Here is a 14,953-nt window from a genome sequence, read left to right on the forward strand (position 1 = left end):
CCTCTCATTTTCACTTCTGCTAGCATGAGCTAAAGCACAAACAAAGAGGCTTAAATGCATGCCTAATATAACCATGGACTCATTTTCTAACACACTCCCTACTTGCATACACTTCTGCTTTCTTCAGACACAGAGGTTCAGTCAATACACAGCATTCTTGTGTGATTCTAGGCAGGCTTTGATATGTTTTGCTTTAAATTAAGAAATTACATCTATGATTATACTATCTTTGTGAAATATTAAACCATGCTAAAACTAATATAAGGACATAAATCAGCTTTCGGGTCTTATAATCAATATAATACAATAAAAATCTGAATCTGTCCCTTTATGGTTAATAAATGTTTGATGATATAGATAAAGATTGAAATGTAAATTTTAAAATGCTCATTTTTGGTATCTGTAAATAGACTAAGCTTGCTGGTGAGGTCATTGTTAGGGGTGGTGCTGCATTAAGTTATTCTATTTTAATTGGTTATGCACAATAACTTGCTGATAAAGAGACAAATATTATAAAGATGAATCATTACAAATGTCCTCAATCCTTATATATAATTCCTTTAATTTTGTATTATCTGAAAATTTTGTATTAAACTGAATTATGATGACTATGATGACTCCCATTCGAGTCAGATAAATCTTAAAAAAAATACAATGTGAAAAGGTGTAAGATAGCAATTCTCCCTTACACAATCAAAATAACACCGAGTAAACTCCTGCTAATATTATTCAATACATAGATGACCACTTTGTTTACAGCAGACAATGAGTAGTTCATAGGAAATTCCTTTAAATAGTGTACAACATGTCCCACTTGTAGGACTGAATTGACACGTGGTCAGACTGCAATGTCACATGTAAGATGGCTCCATTTCTGTGTCTGAAGACTGTCAACTATCAGTTGGTCCAAATTGTTTTCTACAGTCGGCAAATTTTCTCAACCAATTTCACTGAAGATAATGGCTAAAAAATGTAATTGTTTAAATCAAACCATGAGACAAGTCTTCAAATATTAAGGTCTTTATCCTTGAGTCCCTTTTCAACCTGTAAATTTTTGTTTCTTTTAGAGTAATGACGAATTAATTCCTGAATGGATTTTCAGCTCAAGTTGGTACATGACCCATTCTACTGTGGATAATAATCTCTTACCAGCTTTAGCCAGTCTTTGTCGTGTTTTATTTTTGTTTTGTTCTATATGGTTTATGCACACTTTTTGGACTAAAACATGTCCATATGAAACAGTACTTGTCTTCTTCCTGAACAGTTGGATGCTGTTCCTGCATATAATTGTTCGAACAGATGGATGTGGCGCCCTTAAGGCATTTGAAAAGTGGATCCTGGGACAAAACAGACCTGTAGAGCTCTACATGTTTTGCTTCCTGATTTCTGCCTGGTTCACTTTGAATTTTCGATGATGTCACACAAGGAAGTACTATGTTTGAGATGTTGCCGTAAAACACCTTTAACAGGCGTCCCTCCATATAACCTAACAATTTTTAGCATTTAGAAAATTATTTAAAATAATTTAAATAATCCCAATTGACCTGAAACAGGAAAAGTTGAATCAGCTTTAATAATGTCAGAATATTAAACAGTGTATTTAAATAAGTGTAAATGCAAGTGCTACTGAAACCTTTTGTCTTAAGTATTTTTTTCATTTGCGTTATTTTGTTACATTGTCAACCTTGTCCTGTTTTCTTTAGTTTCTCAAAAACCTTTGACTAGGCCTTAGCCTTATTTCCAGTCCTTTTTTGTCATCCATCTGGCTCTGCAGCATTGTGGGCCACACTTTGTCCCTCCTCCAAAGCGCTCTCTTCTGAACAGTACTTTGTAAGTTTAACATTGAAATACTTTTCACTTAATATAATCAGTAGGGATACATTGGCCTATTTTTTTTATTTTTATTTTTTAATAATCCAGACAGTAAAATCTGAGGTGAAACTACACATTTACCTTTGTGAAATGGACACGGTAAAAGAAACATAAATATGGTTGTAAATCTAGGTTGTAAATAATGATCGGTCTACTGGAGAATATAAAAAGTGGACATGATAAAATGAAATTCCTAGCATGAGGCTGACCTATCTTTGAAAAGTGCAGAACTTAACCAGACCCAAAGGTCCTCCGGCGTCCCAGTTTGCGAGTCCCTGTGGTGGGTTTTAGTAGTTCATCTGACAGGCTGACAGGCTTGTCTCACATGTGAGCAGCTACTCCACCTCCTATCTGGCTCTCGCGCTGCTTTGGTGCTTGGCTTCATCTGTCCAGCTCCACCAAGCAGAAAGAAGGGCTCACCTTACAGCTGCCCGCCTCTGTATGTGAGGAATGCACGACGTGCAAAAGATGTGTGGGCTCCACATGCATAATGACATTCTGCTTAAAGGAAGCCCTTTTTCTATGAATTGTTTATTCAGGAAGCGCACTGAGGTCACAAATGGGCAGGTGAGTGTATGTGTGTGTGTGTGTGTGTGCGCCTGAGTCTATGTGTGAGCTTCACCGGTGAGATCATCAGATGACGACTGTGGGGGCCTGAATGTCACCGCGGGGAGAGCTGTCACGAAGAAGAAACACCATCTCTCGCAATAAAACGTGACAAGTTTGCTGCGTCCCTCCTCTGCAGCGCTCTGTCTCTTGTTGCATGATACAGAGGAGCCACTCTGCTCCCTCAGAGGACAAGAAAAAAAAATAAATAAAAACATCCTGCCCAACTTAAAACCATTGTTAACGACTGTAAGATACTCTCTCGTGGCAGCATGGCTCAATTGCAATCTAATTTTCCTCACACAAACGTCACTTTTTCCTGAGTAAAACTGAGAAACCGTTCACGTCGCTGCAGAAACAGAATGTGCGACAAGTTATTTCACATGCTCTAAGACAACCGGGCGTATGTTGGCATATCATGCAACACATTGTCTTCCATGAGAATCGCAGAGGTGAAAGCGCGAGTGGGTGGAGGCAGCTGTCAATTGTGGGATGTGATGAACGACAGACAGCTACGGGTGCCATGGGATGGTGGCTTTGGGGGGAGGGGGGGGATGATGGTGCATCCTGGAGCCTCGTCGTGACTCCTGTCCTGACCCGAATGCTGACCAGCAGAGTGGGAGGACGAGAGAGAGAGAGAGACTGATAAAAAGAAAGACATGACCTGATGTGGAGGAAGAAGAAACGAGGGACAAGAGAAAAGCAGGGAAAGATAACGTGGGCTGACCTGTTTTAATTTTTCTCTGAAGCGAAATGAAGGACACGGCAGCAGGGGTAGGTGGGTGTCAAAGTGGGAAAGAAGCATCATCTATTTGTCATCTGTATTTCTCACTCTCATCCCGCTATCTTGTTTTTTTGTTCCCCCCCACCACCATTTTTCTCTTTCCACGCCTCTGTCCTGCTGTTTCTGGCTTCTCGTGGGAGTGCAGCAAAGGCAAATAAACAGAGGAGACTGTTTATTTCTGCTGCTGGGGGAATAGCTGTGCATTATTGCCCTTGAATTACCTTGCCTCGGGTTACCTCAGCCCACTAATTTCTTACGGAAAACATACAATAATGACTTATTCGTCTACCCTGGATGAATCTTTGGCACAATCTCCGTCGTCTCGCCCAATGTACACTTGAAACAAAAATACTCGCAAGAACCTTTTAAGGCTGTGCGTAAGGATAATGAGGGACGCATCAGAGAGACCCAGGTAGGCAAAACGAAACAAAACAAAACAAAACAAAAAAAACAAATTCAATCACTCAGATTCGCAGAAGGCATCTCTTTCTACATCACACAGAAACGGGCAAGAAACGCACACAAACACACATGCAAACACATGCACATAGATTATTAGCCTCCAGTGCCAGATGTGCCACCCACATACAACAACAACAACACACGGCTCCATCGTTTGTCCTCAACAATCACAGGAAGTTAGTCAGCATTGCTTCTAATCCCCCCACAGAGGCAGCGTTTTATCAAACATACACCCCATAGAGCATATAAATAGAAAAGTATCTTCTGCAGTTTGCAGTATCAAAACGTTCTCCCCCCCGACCTCCATCAACTAGTTTATAATTAAAGAAAAGCTTCAGCCATAATTGTTTTTGAAACGTACAAGTTAAATTGTAGAAAGCGATGGCTTCTTTTTGAAAATCACTACACAGCAGGTGGTCCCTTAATTCTTTAAAGGGACACTCAAGCGAGGGTCTGATGAAAGGTTTAAAGTAGCGAATATCTTATTTATGCTGAAACTTTAAATCCAGATTAGGTCTCAAAACCTGAAGCTGTGGCTCGTCTCAGTCTACAGTCACCCACACCAAATTCAGACTTTTACCATATTAACAGTGTCACAGAGATCTATGCAACAGAAATATTGATGGCCCAGATTTTCATGTTAGTGCATCACTAGAGACGCTTCTTGAATATGGGGTAAATTCTGCATTGGATTAATGTCTTTATTAAATATTTTACCTTGAACTACATAAAAAAAACCCAGCTGCACTGAAGTCTGTTTGTGTATTCATTTGACCTGACAGGCTACCTACTAATATGTCAATCAGTCTCTTATTGTGGTTTTGGAAATTCATACTTTCCTAATTGTGTTTACAGAGTAACACAGAGAAAACCCCAGGCTATATACATGTAGAAACAACACTTTACAAATCCCTATTGAAAATATATTATGAGAAAGGATTAAGAAACGTTTGTAATTACAAAAAACAAAAGAATTTAAAGGATCATTGCAGATTTAAAGAAGAATCTTTCACAGGCCTCATTAAGACAGTCAAATTTCACATTGGCTCATTCTACTGCAGACCACACAGCCATATTTCAAAATTATAGTGAGGCCAGATAGCTGACATCTAAGTCTATGCAGCTACTTGAGTGCATTCTAAATGCTTATTAAGGAGTAGTTTGTAACAGTCTAATCGACTCTTTTATACTTTATAATTTAAAAAGTTTGGAAGTGGGGCTCTGCATGTTTAAGGCTTAAAGAGGGAATTTTATTGTGTGTCCTTTTTTAAAGCCACAGCAGCCTGACCAACACTTAATTGCTCGCAATTTATCAGCTGCATATCTATCGCATGAATCTTTCAATGGCCACATCCCCAAAATACCTTATTCGTCACGTCCAATAAACCAGCCATGTTAGGTTTTAGTTTGTCACTCGGTTATTCATGCTGGACGTAGCTACCAGAAGATGGGGACACGTGTGCTTTTAAATAGGTTTAAATACATTTTTGAGCTGTGTCTATTTTCATCTCCGTCTCAAGTTAAAGTAGTATTTTACAAGCCAGTTTTGTTTTTAACCTAGTTATTAATGCAATTGTGTGTCTCTGTTTGGCCAGAGCAGTGTCTGATTACAGTTTATTTTGACTCTGTATGCCAACAAGTATCATGTTTTTACATATAGAAGATGGTTATTTATATGCATTTTAAACATTGAAACAGCATCTTGCATGACAAGGAAAACCACAAAATATTTCTTGCAGGTAGGCTGAAGGCACAGCATAGGTGGTGGCACTAAAACACAACATCTGCCTCAGACATGTACCATTATATTCACTGTCATCTCCAATTTTACTGTCATTCAGTGAAAACATATTTTTTTTATTTGTTTAGGAAACGACTAAACAAACCATCCTCCCCCAGTTTGTGTTACTGATTTACATTCCCACCTCCTCAGCGTGTCAGCGCCAAAAATGTCCGGACCAACTAACCTTGCGAGTCAAGTGTTTCCAAAAACATTAGTAAACCAACCCTGCCCACACAGGCTTGCTGCAAGCTCCCGGTATTTAAATTGACTGTGCTAAACAATCTGACAAGCCATCCGTGCACGGAATGAGCAGAGATATGAGAAGACGGATGACAGATTTCAGCATTGTCTTTAAACTAAACTTGGGTCTCTTGTGGCTTAAGAGGGAGAGACAGTGCGGCAAGACAGGTTGTAGACGTAGAAAGAGGGAACACCACGCCGAGTCACAGCGGTGTGCCTGACATTCTGACATGAGCATGTTGACACAAACACACACACGCGCACGTCTATGTGCAGGGTGTGCACCTTTCGTTGTCTTCAGGCAGCCTCATACGGAGGTGATAATTATCTTCTGATGTATGCCTGTTGACTCAACACGTCAACCTCACAATGGACACGCGACCACGTCGATGCACTGCCTTTGTTCGAACCTATGAGCAGCCTGTTTGTCTCACAGTCAGGGCTTTCATTGAGAGCGTGCACGCAGATGGGTGTACGCTTACATGCAATTGTGCTTTCTCTCGAGCTCTGCTGAGATTTGCACCTCCCTCCACGTGGCGTCTCTTCTGACCCAGTCTGGAGGTGGCGAGGCTAAAGCAGCGCTGCTGCCTCCAGGGGATTTTTGAGTGAAACGGTGCAGGAGTCGAGGTCTTCCACCTTGGAAGACCATAGGCAGAATCTCCTACACACGTGGCACAAACAAAGAAGCGTGAAGTTTTGCTGGGCCTGTCCTCTTCATCCCCCCTCTCCCCTTCTTTCTTTTCCCTCCATAAGCATTACAATATGGGGAGCGAGAAAGAGACGGAGAAAGAAGAAAGCATTGATTTTTGCTTCATCGTTTCAGAAAATCTGTTTTTTGGGTGAAATGTGAATTATTAATCATCATCATTAAATTTTGATGCTTTTCTTTTGCTGTAAAACTTGAAGTTCCTGAGTACGGAGGCCCTGTGTAGCCTCCTGAGTGCACAATAGTGCTGCTACAACTCCACCACCTCCACCCACATCGACACACACGTCTGCCTGTCTTTCACCTCCTGGCACTCCTTCCATCCTCTCTGGCCCTGTGTGGGAGTGTGTGTATGTGTGTGCGTGCGTGTGTGTGCTGGAGAAAGATGGGGGTCGGGGGATGAGGAGGAATTAGATCATGAAATGAGAGCTGCTGGCAGTGTGTCTAAATTGGCTAACTATAGCTAACAACATTACACACTGTCCATCTGGGGCCGAGCTTGTCCTCCCTCTGCTGGTAAAATCAGCCATGTAGAGGACTCCCACTGCCAGGACCTTCTTTGTGGAACATAAAATGTGGGCTAAGCAAAGGTAAAAGAAATACAAGATTGTAACAAAGATTTGTTTGCTAGATGGAAATCTGGCAAACTCAAATTGCAAACAGATACTTTGGAGATTTGAAAAAAAGCTGGACTGCTCCCTACTGGTTGGAGTTCATTCTTTGCCTTAAGCAGAAGAGTTCAAGTGTCGTAGTGTCTTAACACAAGCGGTACGATTGGGAAGATGGATTGATGGATTGAGGCCTGGTCTGCAGCAATGTAGAAATTAACTTTAAGTCTCTGAGAGGAAAGAGCTGATCCAAAAAGTAAAGCCGTCAATGTATCTATGTCCATGGAGCAGCTGTCTCTGCATGTGTCCTGAGAAACGCTCAATGTCTGAAAGAACAAGGTCCCAGATACACTGAGCAAACTCTGAGTCTGATCCTCTCAGATGGATTTATGAGCTTTATCAACTAGGGGTGACCTCGGGGTGGAGCCACCAAGGTCTCACGTTGAACTCTTACCTCTATTTCCTGTTCAATCTCTTAATATTTATCGTTTTGTATCTTAATGACATACGACGCCAAGCAGACACTGGACAGCGATGCTCGGAAGAAATGCAATCCAGCGACTGTAACTCATGCAACATGTTGACGTCAGTAAGTGATATACGCACACATATCGTTCTGGCACATGAACGCAGACGGCACATTCGGTTCAGTTCAAGATGTTTTCTTCCAGGACATATGACAGAACATTGAATCTGCGGCTTATGTCAAAGTGACTTCATGTCTTACAAACCAAAACACTGCTGACATATTCAGCATTTTGTTACTATAGTGGCCCAATTATTTTTGGAGTTATTTCAGCCACTATAATTCCAGAGAGCAAAAAAAAAAAATAAAAAATTTAATTACATGCACTGCATTACCAGTTGAAAACAAAGATGAACTTTAATATCTGGAAGATAATACCTTGCATGGTGTGAACTTATCAAGAAAAGTGTCGATGTGGTGATCCGGGAGATGGAGTCTGAGCTGACCTATGGCTGCTTTATTGCTAATGTTTGTCCCTTTGCAACCTTAAGTACAAAAGCAGGATGTACTATCAGAAGCAAGATATTTGCTTTTGACAGACTCCATCACAATATCTCAATCAAACTGGATGAAACCTTTAAAATCTTCCCAGTCAGTCAACAAAGCTGTGGGTCTGCTCTGAAACCTATATCACGACGCTGTAGTGACTGTTTGAGTTAAACCAAGGGAGCAATGCGGTCGAGACGTCAAATAGTGAATATAAAACCTCTGCTTGCCTGCGAGTAGACAGACAGTGACTACTTATCCAAGTTTCCCAGCAGTTCAGTCATCAAGATATTTAGCAGGTGCTCTTCTGGTCTCATCTGCTGTTTGATCTCCTCCATGGAAAGATGTCCGTCATTAATAAATTCGTAACACACTTCTAACAGACGTGAAATTAAGCACAAGTAATTTATTCATTGTAGTGTATATTTTACCTATACTGTAATACCTACGACTAATCTTTTCTTACTTTTGATCAGTAGAAAGGGTTACCAAAACACTGGGCAAAGTAAAACCAGTCCAATCCTCCACCCATTCTCAGCACCTACTGGGTGTCTTTCACTGCCCATAACTGGCAGTTTGCCTGAGTAGGTGGCCAGCGCCAGGCAATCTGTGCTCAGGCACCTATACTGACCTGGCATCTGCTGGACACCATGTGGGCCCAAGAATGTGGGCACAAGGCAGATGCTATGAAGGAGGGGAGGATGAAGGGATGTTACAGGAAGGGAAGAGTTGGAGGAAGCAGAAGTTGCTCTTCTTGGCTGCGTTCCCCCCAAAAGTTACTTAAAACTCCCTTGACTTAGATTCGGAAGTCTTTAGTGCTTAATGTTAGCATAGCATGGCTGGCCCAGTAAGTCTTCACTGCTACTTTGGAGGAAAAGCTGGTGGAAGACGGGTGTCAACAGAGGAAAGAGCGGATAACACAGGTGGAAAACAAAGACTCGGGGAAAGTGAAAGAGAAGAAAGAACGAAACAGGGGATAATGGCCAAGGAGTTATAGCACAAGCCTCGGAGGCAAAGATGAAATATTTGCAATTCCACTGGGTTCCTGAGCTGCAGGCTTTCACTCCATTTGTATGGAAATGAGTTTGTCTTTCTTTTTTCCCCGAGTGCAGAAGGGACCGAAAGGGAAGGAGAGAAGGATGGAGACGGAGAGAAGGTGAACATTGTCAAATATTTTGTGATTCCTGCCAATGCTGCTCGGAAGGCTGGGACCTGGTTTGTTTCTCTGCAGGAAGTTATTAAAAGAAATCTATGAGTTTATGGCAAGCGGATCCATGCACCTAAAGCACAGTGAGCCAGTTTTTCTTGTTGAAAAGCTCTTTGCCCTGTTATTGACAGTGTATCTCGTGCAGCTCCGTCTCTCTCCTCACTCTCTATTTTTATAAGTACCATCCTCCTGCCTATGCCCACAGCTGGGACTACTCTGATCCGAGGCCCGGGACTGCTTTCTGCCAGATAATTAACAGATGTTGTGGAAGGCCTCTGTTTGGCTATTTTCAGCTGCTCCAGAGTGTCTGCATGTATCAGCGTGCACTCTGGGTGTGCTGAGTGATGCTGCCACTCATCTATTCATGGCCAGCTGCTCAAATCTGCAGCCCAGGCTGAAGGGGAGAAGACATTTCATCTCCGACACTCTCCACTTTGCTCTGTTCCTACACACCCTCTCTTCCCCTGGCCCCAGTGCACTCTCTTCCCCTCGTCTCTTCTCCACCCTCCTTTTCCCTTCCTTTCTGAGTCACAGCCGCCAGCCACAAGTCTGCATAGGTCTGAGTCATGCCTGGGCTCTCGTGAGATGGGCCCTGCTGTCTGTGAAACCACAGACATGAGATATGAAAAGTGGGAAACGAGAGAACAAACAAACACCAACAGCCACATGAACAAACGCTCATTTACCAAAAAAAAAAAAAAAACAGCACAGAGTACAAACAGAGATATAATTAAGATGTTAGGAATCCTCTGGTGATTAAAAAGCTTGCTTGGGGCCAAGCTGTGGCACCTGTCTCTCACAATGAACAATGACGTCTGAGCTGCAGTGACTCAGGTTTAGTTGGGCAAGAACTTGATGGCTCATTCATGATTTAAGTTTACAGAGGATGATTAATAATCACTTGTTCTGTTAAAGAAAAAAAAAAAGTCTTAAATGTTGAATGCAGTGCCCCCCACACCCCACACTTACTGGTACACCTGGCAGAGATGCCTGAGACAATTTAAAACAAAATAATCTTTTACTGCAATTGCATAACCTCAGTTTTCCTCTTCTGAATCAGCACTGTAAGAACGTCAAAAAAAAAAAATGCATCTGCAGCATTTCTGCTATTCATTATATACTGTTTTTTGTTCATCGGTATCTAAGTGATAATACATGATTTCCTTTTCCCAGGGGTATAAATATGACATGACACAAAGGCACAAATTTTGCTCACCATTTGTCATGTAGCTAGAAGAAACAAGTCAGTATTGTTATTATTCTCCTGACATTTTTTCTGGGTGTTACATAGCCAAACGTTTGAACCAAAAAAAACCAAGTACTTCCCCGCTTAATAATTACTTATGTTCTTGCTTTTTGTCACAACTACATGTTTCAGATCATCAAACAAATTTCAACATTAGACAAAGATAAAGTTAGTAAACGCAGGATGTGAGAAATACATTTCCCCCTGAACCTTAGCAGTGGTGCCACATTTGGCCACAAGCACTGCCACCAAGCTTTTACCGTATTTGGCAGCATATCTTTTACATCTTTTGTTCTAAGTCAGCTACATTGAAGGGTTTTTGAGAACGCGTCATGTTGGTTGAAACTGAGACTCTTTGTGCAGGCAACAATAACAGATGCAGATGCCAAAGAATAGTCTAAAAGATTAATTTGAGAGGATGTACAAGACGGGGGACCTCAAGGAGAAAGGTTGCAGTCCAGATCTGCTGCGTTTGTTGGCTGATTTGGTCAGCAAACATATTTAGGAAGCGATACTTTAAACTTTGCTTGCCAGTAATCCTTTCGTGACATTGATGGACATTCATTGACCTCTCTAGAAAGCAAGTGAATAATCATGAGGGCGTTGTTGTGATTATGGAAAGGAAATAGTCCTAAAGAACTTGTCGGTTATGATTCATGTCTTCATTGCACAATTTACCAATATTGTCACTTTTTGCAGCTTTTGTTCTGCAGGGTCGCCGACGTATGCTTCAGCTAGAGGTCAGAAACGGAAAACTGGACATTCTCCTCATGCATTGTTTGGTACAGAAAACAATTTGTGGCTCCTGCAGTTACAGTAAGTCATCCGAGCCTTACGAGAAGAAGCAGACCATTAAACTACCAACTTGCACAGATATGTTATGATGTTCTTTCTTGCAAGGCTTTCTCTGAGTATTTGTTGTGGTTTCCTTGTGTTCTTTTCCTCTCAGCCTCCCATTACCTGTGCAACACAGTCTTGTTTGGGCATGGTCTCCTGCTGTGAGCTGCCCCACCACAGACTCATATGATTTTCACCTGCAGGGTTTTTAGAATCCAGAGCCCCTGAAATGTTGCGCCTTTACTGTATGTTGGCTGCAGTCATCAAGCCTCCCTGTTGTTTCTTCTCATTATGATAAACCGTATCACTTCTATCAATTCGGAGAGTTTCTGTATGCTTTCCCCGATTGTTTCAGAACCTACTATATGGTTAGCTTCTGTGCAAGCTCTGAGGTTTCTGACTTCTTTCAAAACAATGAACTTCACAATAAGGTTTTACCTGATCTCGCCTAGAAAGAGGAGCTGCAGGATTCACCGACCTACCTGCATGTCTGCATTGTTTGATGCTATCAGTGGTTTAGCCTGGAAAGGCCTTCCAGCCACCTGCTACAAGAGAAAGAGGGAGAACCATCGACCAAAACTCATCCACTTTTCTGTTAGTCGCATGTTCTTTTTTTTTCTCATTGTTGAGTGGTGAACATGAATGATAAACACTGAGATTAATTGTGGTGACTGAGGTGAAAGTTGTTCTGGGTTTTTTTGAAACTCCGTAGGTAGTATTATGGAATTTTTTTTTTTTTCCATATTTGAATAATAGTTTTATTATTGGGGTTTGGTGGAATATTAAAGCTTTAGAAATGACTTTGTGACTCTTTCTAAACAGATACCTGTTACTTTGTTTCTCGTTTATTGTTACATTTATGTGGCTTGGGCCATGATGTGCTGCTTTCTGAGAACTCTTAACTAAGTTCAAGTTATCAGATTCTATGTAAGTGTTTTTATACATATTATGCAGCTCAATCAGGTTTTCTAGGTATTGCTTGTGAAATTCAAATTAGCTCTAAACAAGTTGGGTTAGTTGAAGTTATTTCATAATATAGGAGCTGCTCGTGTGCATCTACACAAGAAAACTTTCCTCAGATAGTCAGGAAATTGGCACATCATTGACAAATGGGTTTCGGAAATTAGAAATAGAACTTTGTGGTTTACCATTGTGAAAGTTTGCTTGTCTGAAGCGCTCCGATAACTGGAAATGTCCTGAATGTCTCAGTGCCCACAAGGCAAAATGTCACAATTAAACAGCAGAAAGTGTATTGTTCACAGAACATAGCGGATGGTTTAACCTATTCCTTTGCAATAGTGACTCATAATAAGTTGATATAAACTAAGTGGAATTTATTGTGTGGTGGGGATGTGTGGTTTCAGGGACAGTGTTGGTAAATCATGTATTTTCACATGCACCGATACTGAGCAATCGCATGACAAAGAGAGGTTAAAGTTTTAAGTGATATAGCAATAAATAAAAGGCCTCATTAAAGTCAAATGTGTCCAGAGTTTAGTGATTGAACTTTTTAACCTCAATTTTCCAAATGTAGGAAAAACAAAAGTAGAAATCTATCATATAGGTGCAGTAAAAAAAAAAAAAATAAAATAAAATAACATGCCAAGTTGCACTTACAGTTTCAAGATTTTAAAAAGGTGTAAATTTTTAATATAGTTTTCAAAAGTATTTGAGTCCTGAACCAAATCGGTTCAAGTTTGTGTAGTTGGACATGTAACTTATGATAACTAGGGAGTATCAAACAATTTCTAAAGTGTCAGCACACTAGTAGTATTTAGCCTTTTGCACAGGATAAAAGTTTTTCCTTTTGTTCAAATCTGGCCTAACCTGTGCAGATTCAACTTTGTAGAAAACGTTCTTTAAAATACAGCTTACTATGAAGAACATATTCATTTTCATCAAAACTATAAAATTAGATGGTCACATAAAACCACTGTCTGTGAGAATAAGACAAATTCCCATGCCAGTCTAACATTAAATTTGCATGTCTGTAATATTGGTGAAAGAGAGGAAAGACTCTTACAGAAAAGCAGAAATGACTACTAACAACCCTCACACACATATTTATTGTGAACTCTACTTTCTTTATTCACAAAGCAGCACCTTCAGATTTTATTTCATTTTATTGCTTCTGAAAAGATCAACTAAATAGTCCAAATTGCTTATTGTGAAAATTTCAGATTCTTAGGCAAATGTTTATCAACTTTCCAGGTTGAGGTTTGTGTGTGAAGTTGATGATCATTGGCATGCAGTCAATGAAACTTTCTTAAAACAAAAATCTTTGAAGCAGATTATTAACGCTATGTTTGGATTGTTTAATTTTTAATTCCCACTTTTGGTTTGATCTGGAAAAAAAAAAGTGCAATTTAATTAAAGTTACTTACTTCCTAAAAAAAATCATCGGGAAGACAGCTGACCTGACAGTGGTCCAGAAAATTGTCATTGATTCCTCTACCGTGAGGATTACTGGCCAACGGTGGCTCGTTATTTTCAATGTGCTGTTTGCAAGCATAGTACTATAAAGTTGAGTGGCTGGAAAAACGGTGATAGGAAGAAAGTAGATGAGCGTTGAATCCTTGAGAGGATTGTGAAACTAAGTCGATTCAAGAGTTTCCAATATTCACATGCTGTGACTCGCAACAGCAGTCGGCACTTCCAGAGCCGCCAAACACGGATTTGTCCGGGATATGATGTGTACCTCTTGTAGGTCTTGGCACCTGTCCACGCTGCTAAAAGTATCAACATTAGCTTTCATATGATGGTGTTACTGGGGTTGATTGACCAGCAAACTGGCCTGAATTAGACCTCAGAGAAAATCTATGCACTATAGTCGAAAGGAAGATGCCAAAGGGAACCTGACGGCTACTTTCAATGAAACCTGGGCTTCCATTACACCACAGGCTTCTCGCCTCCATGTCACGCCGCACTAATGCAGTAATTTAGTCCCAACCAAGGGATACCTCAGCACATGGACAGACATATTTATTAGTGAACTAACATTTCAGAGTGAGAAATCATTTCTTTAATTGATCTTGTGTGATATTACAATTTTCCGACGAGCATGTTGCTAGCAGTAATTCTGAAAGTGAAGAGAAATCAGTGTTATGAATGTTGATATTAAGAATTATACTTTTTGAACACAACTGCTGAAGTGAATGAACTTTCTTGTTTAATGGTATTAAAAAAAAACTAAATTCAGTACAACCCTCTGTTTTTACGACATGATTTAGTACGTTATCAGCACAGTCACATTCTAGGAAACAAACAAATATGTATGATTTTTATTTAACAGTCAACAAAGCATCAAAGTGAACCCAATAGATACACGCCTACACATTACCTATTAAGTTAATGCAGTCTTCAGCTTTCTAAGAAACGTTTAATTTATGAAAACATTGTCTCGTTTGCTTTTGTAGTTTTTAGTGTTGTCCCACTTAAGTGAAGACTGCATCTCTTTCAGTAAGTTTAATGATGTTTAACAGCCTTCCTCATAGTGTCTGGTGCATATATGCTCTCATAGATGAGGACACATTCGACTCTGTTATGCTATGTTGCTGATGATTCACTGCTGTTATAACACCCTCAGCATA

The sequence above is a fragment of the Poecilia formosa genome, unplaced genomic scaffold (genome assembly GCF_000485575.1).
Source record: "Poecilia formosa unplaced genomic scaffold, Poecilia_formosa-5.1.2 Scaffold254, whole genome shotgun sequence".
NCBI classification, from domain to species: domain Eukaryota; kingdom Metazoa; phylum Chordata; class Actinopteri; order Cyprinodontiformes; family Poeciliidae; genus Poecilia; species Poecilia formosa.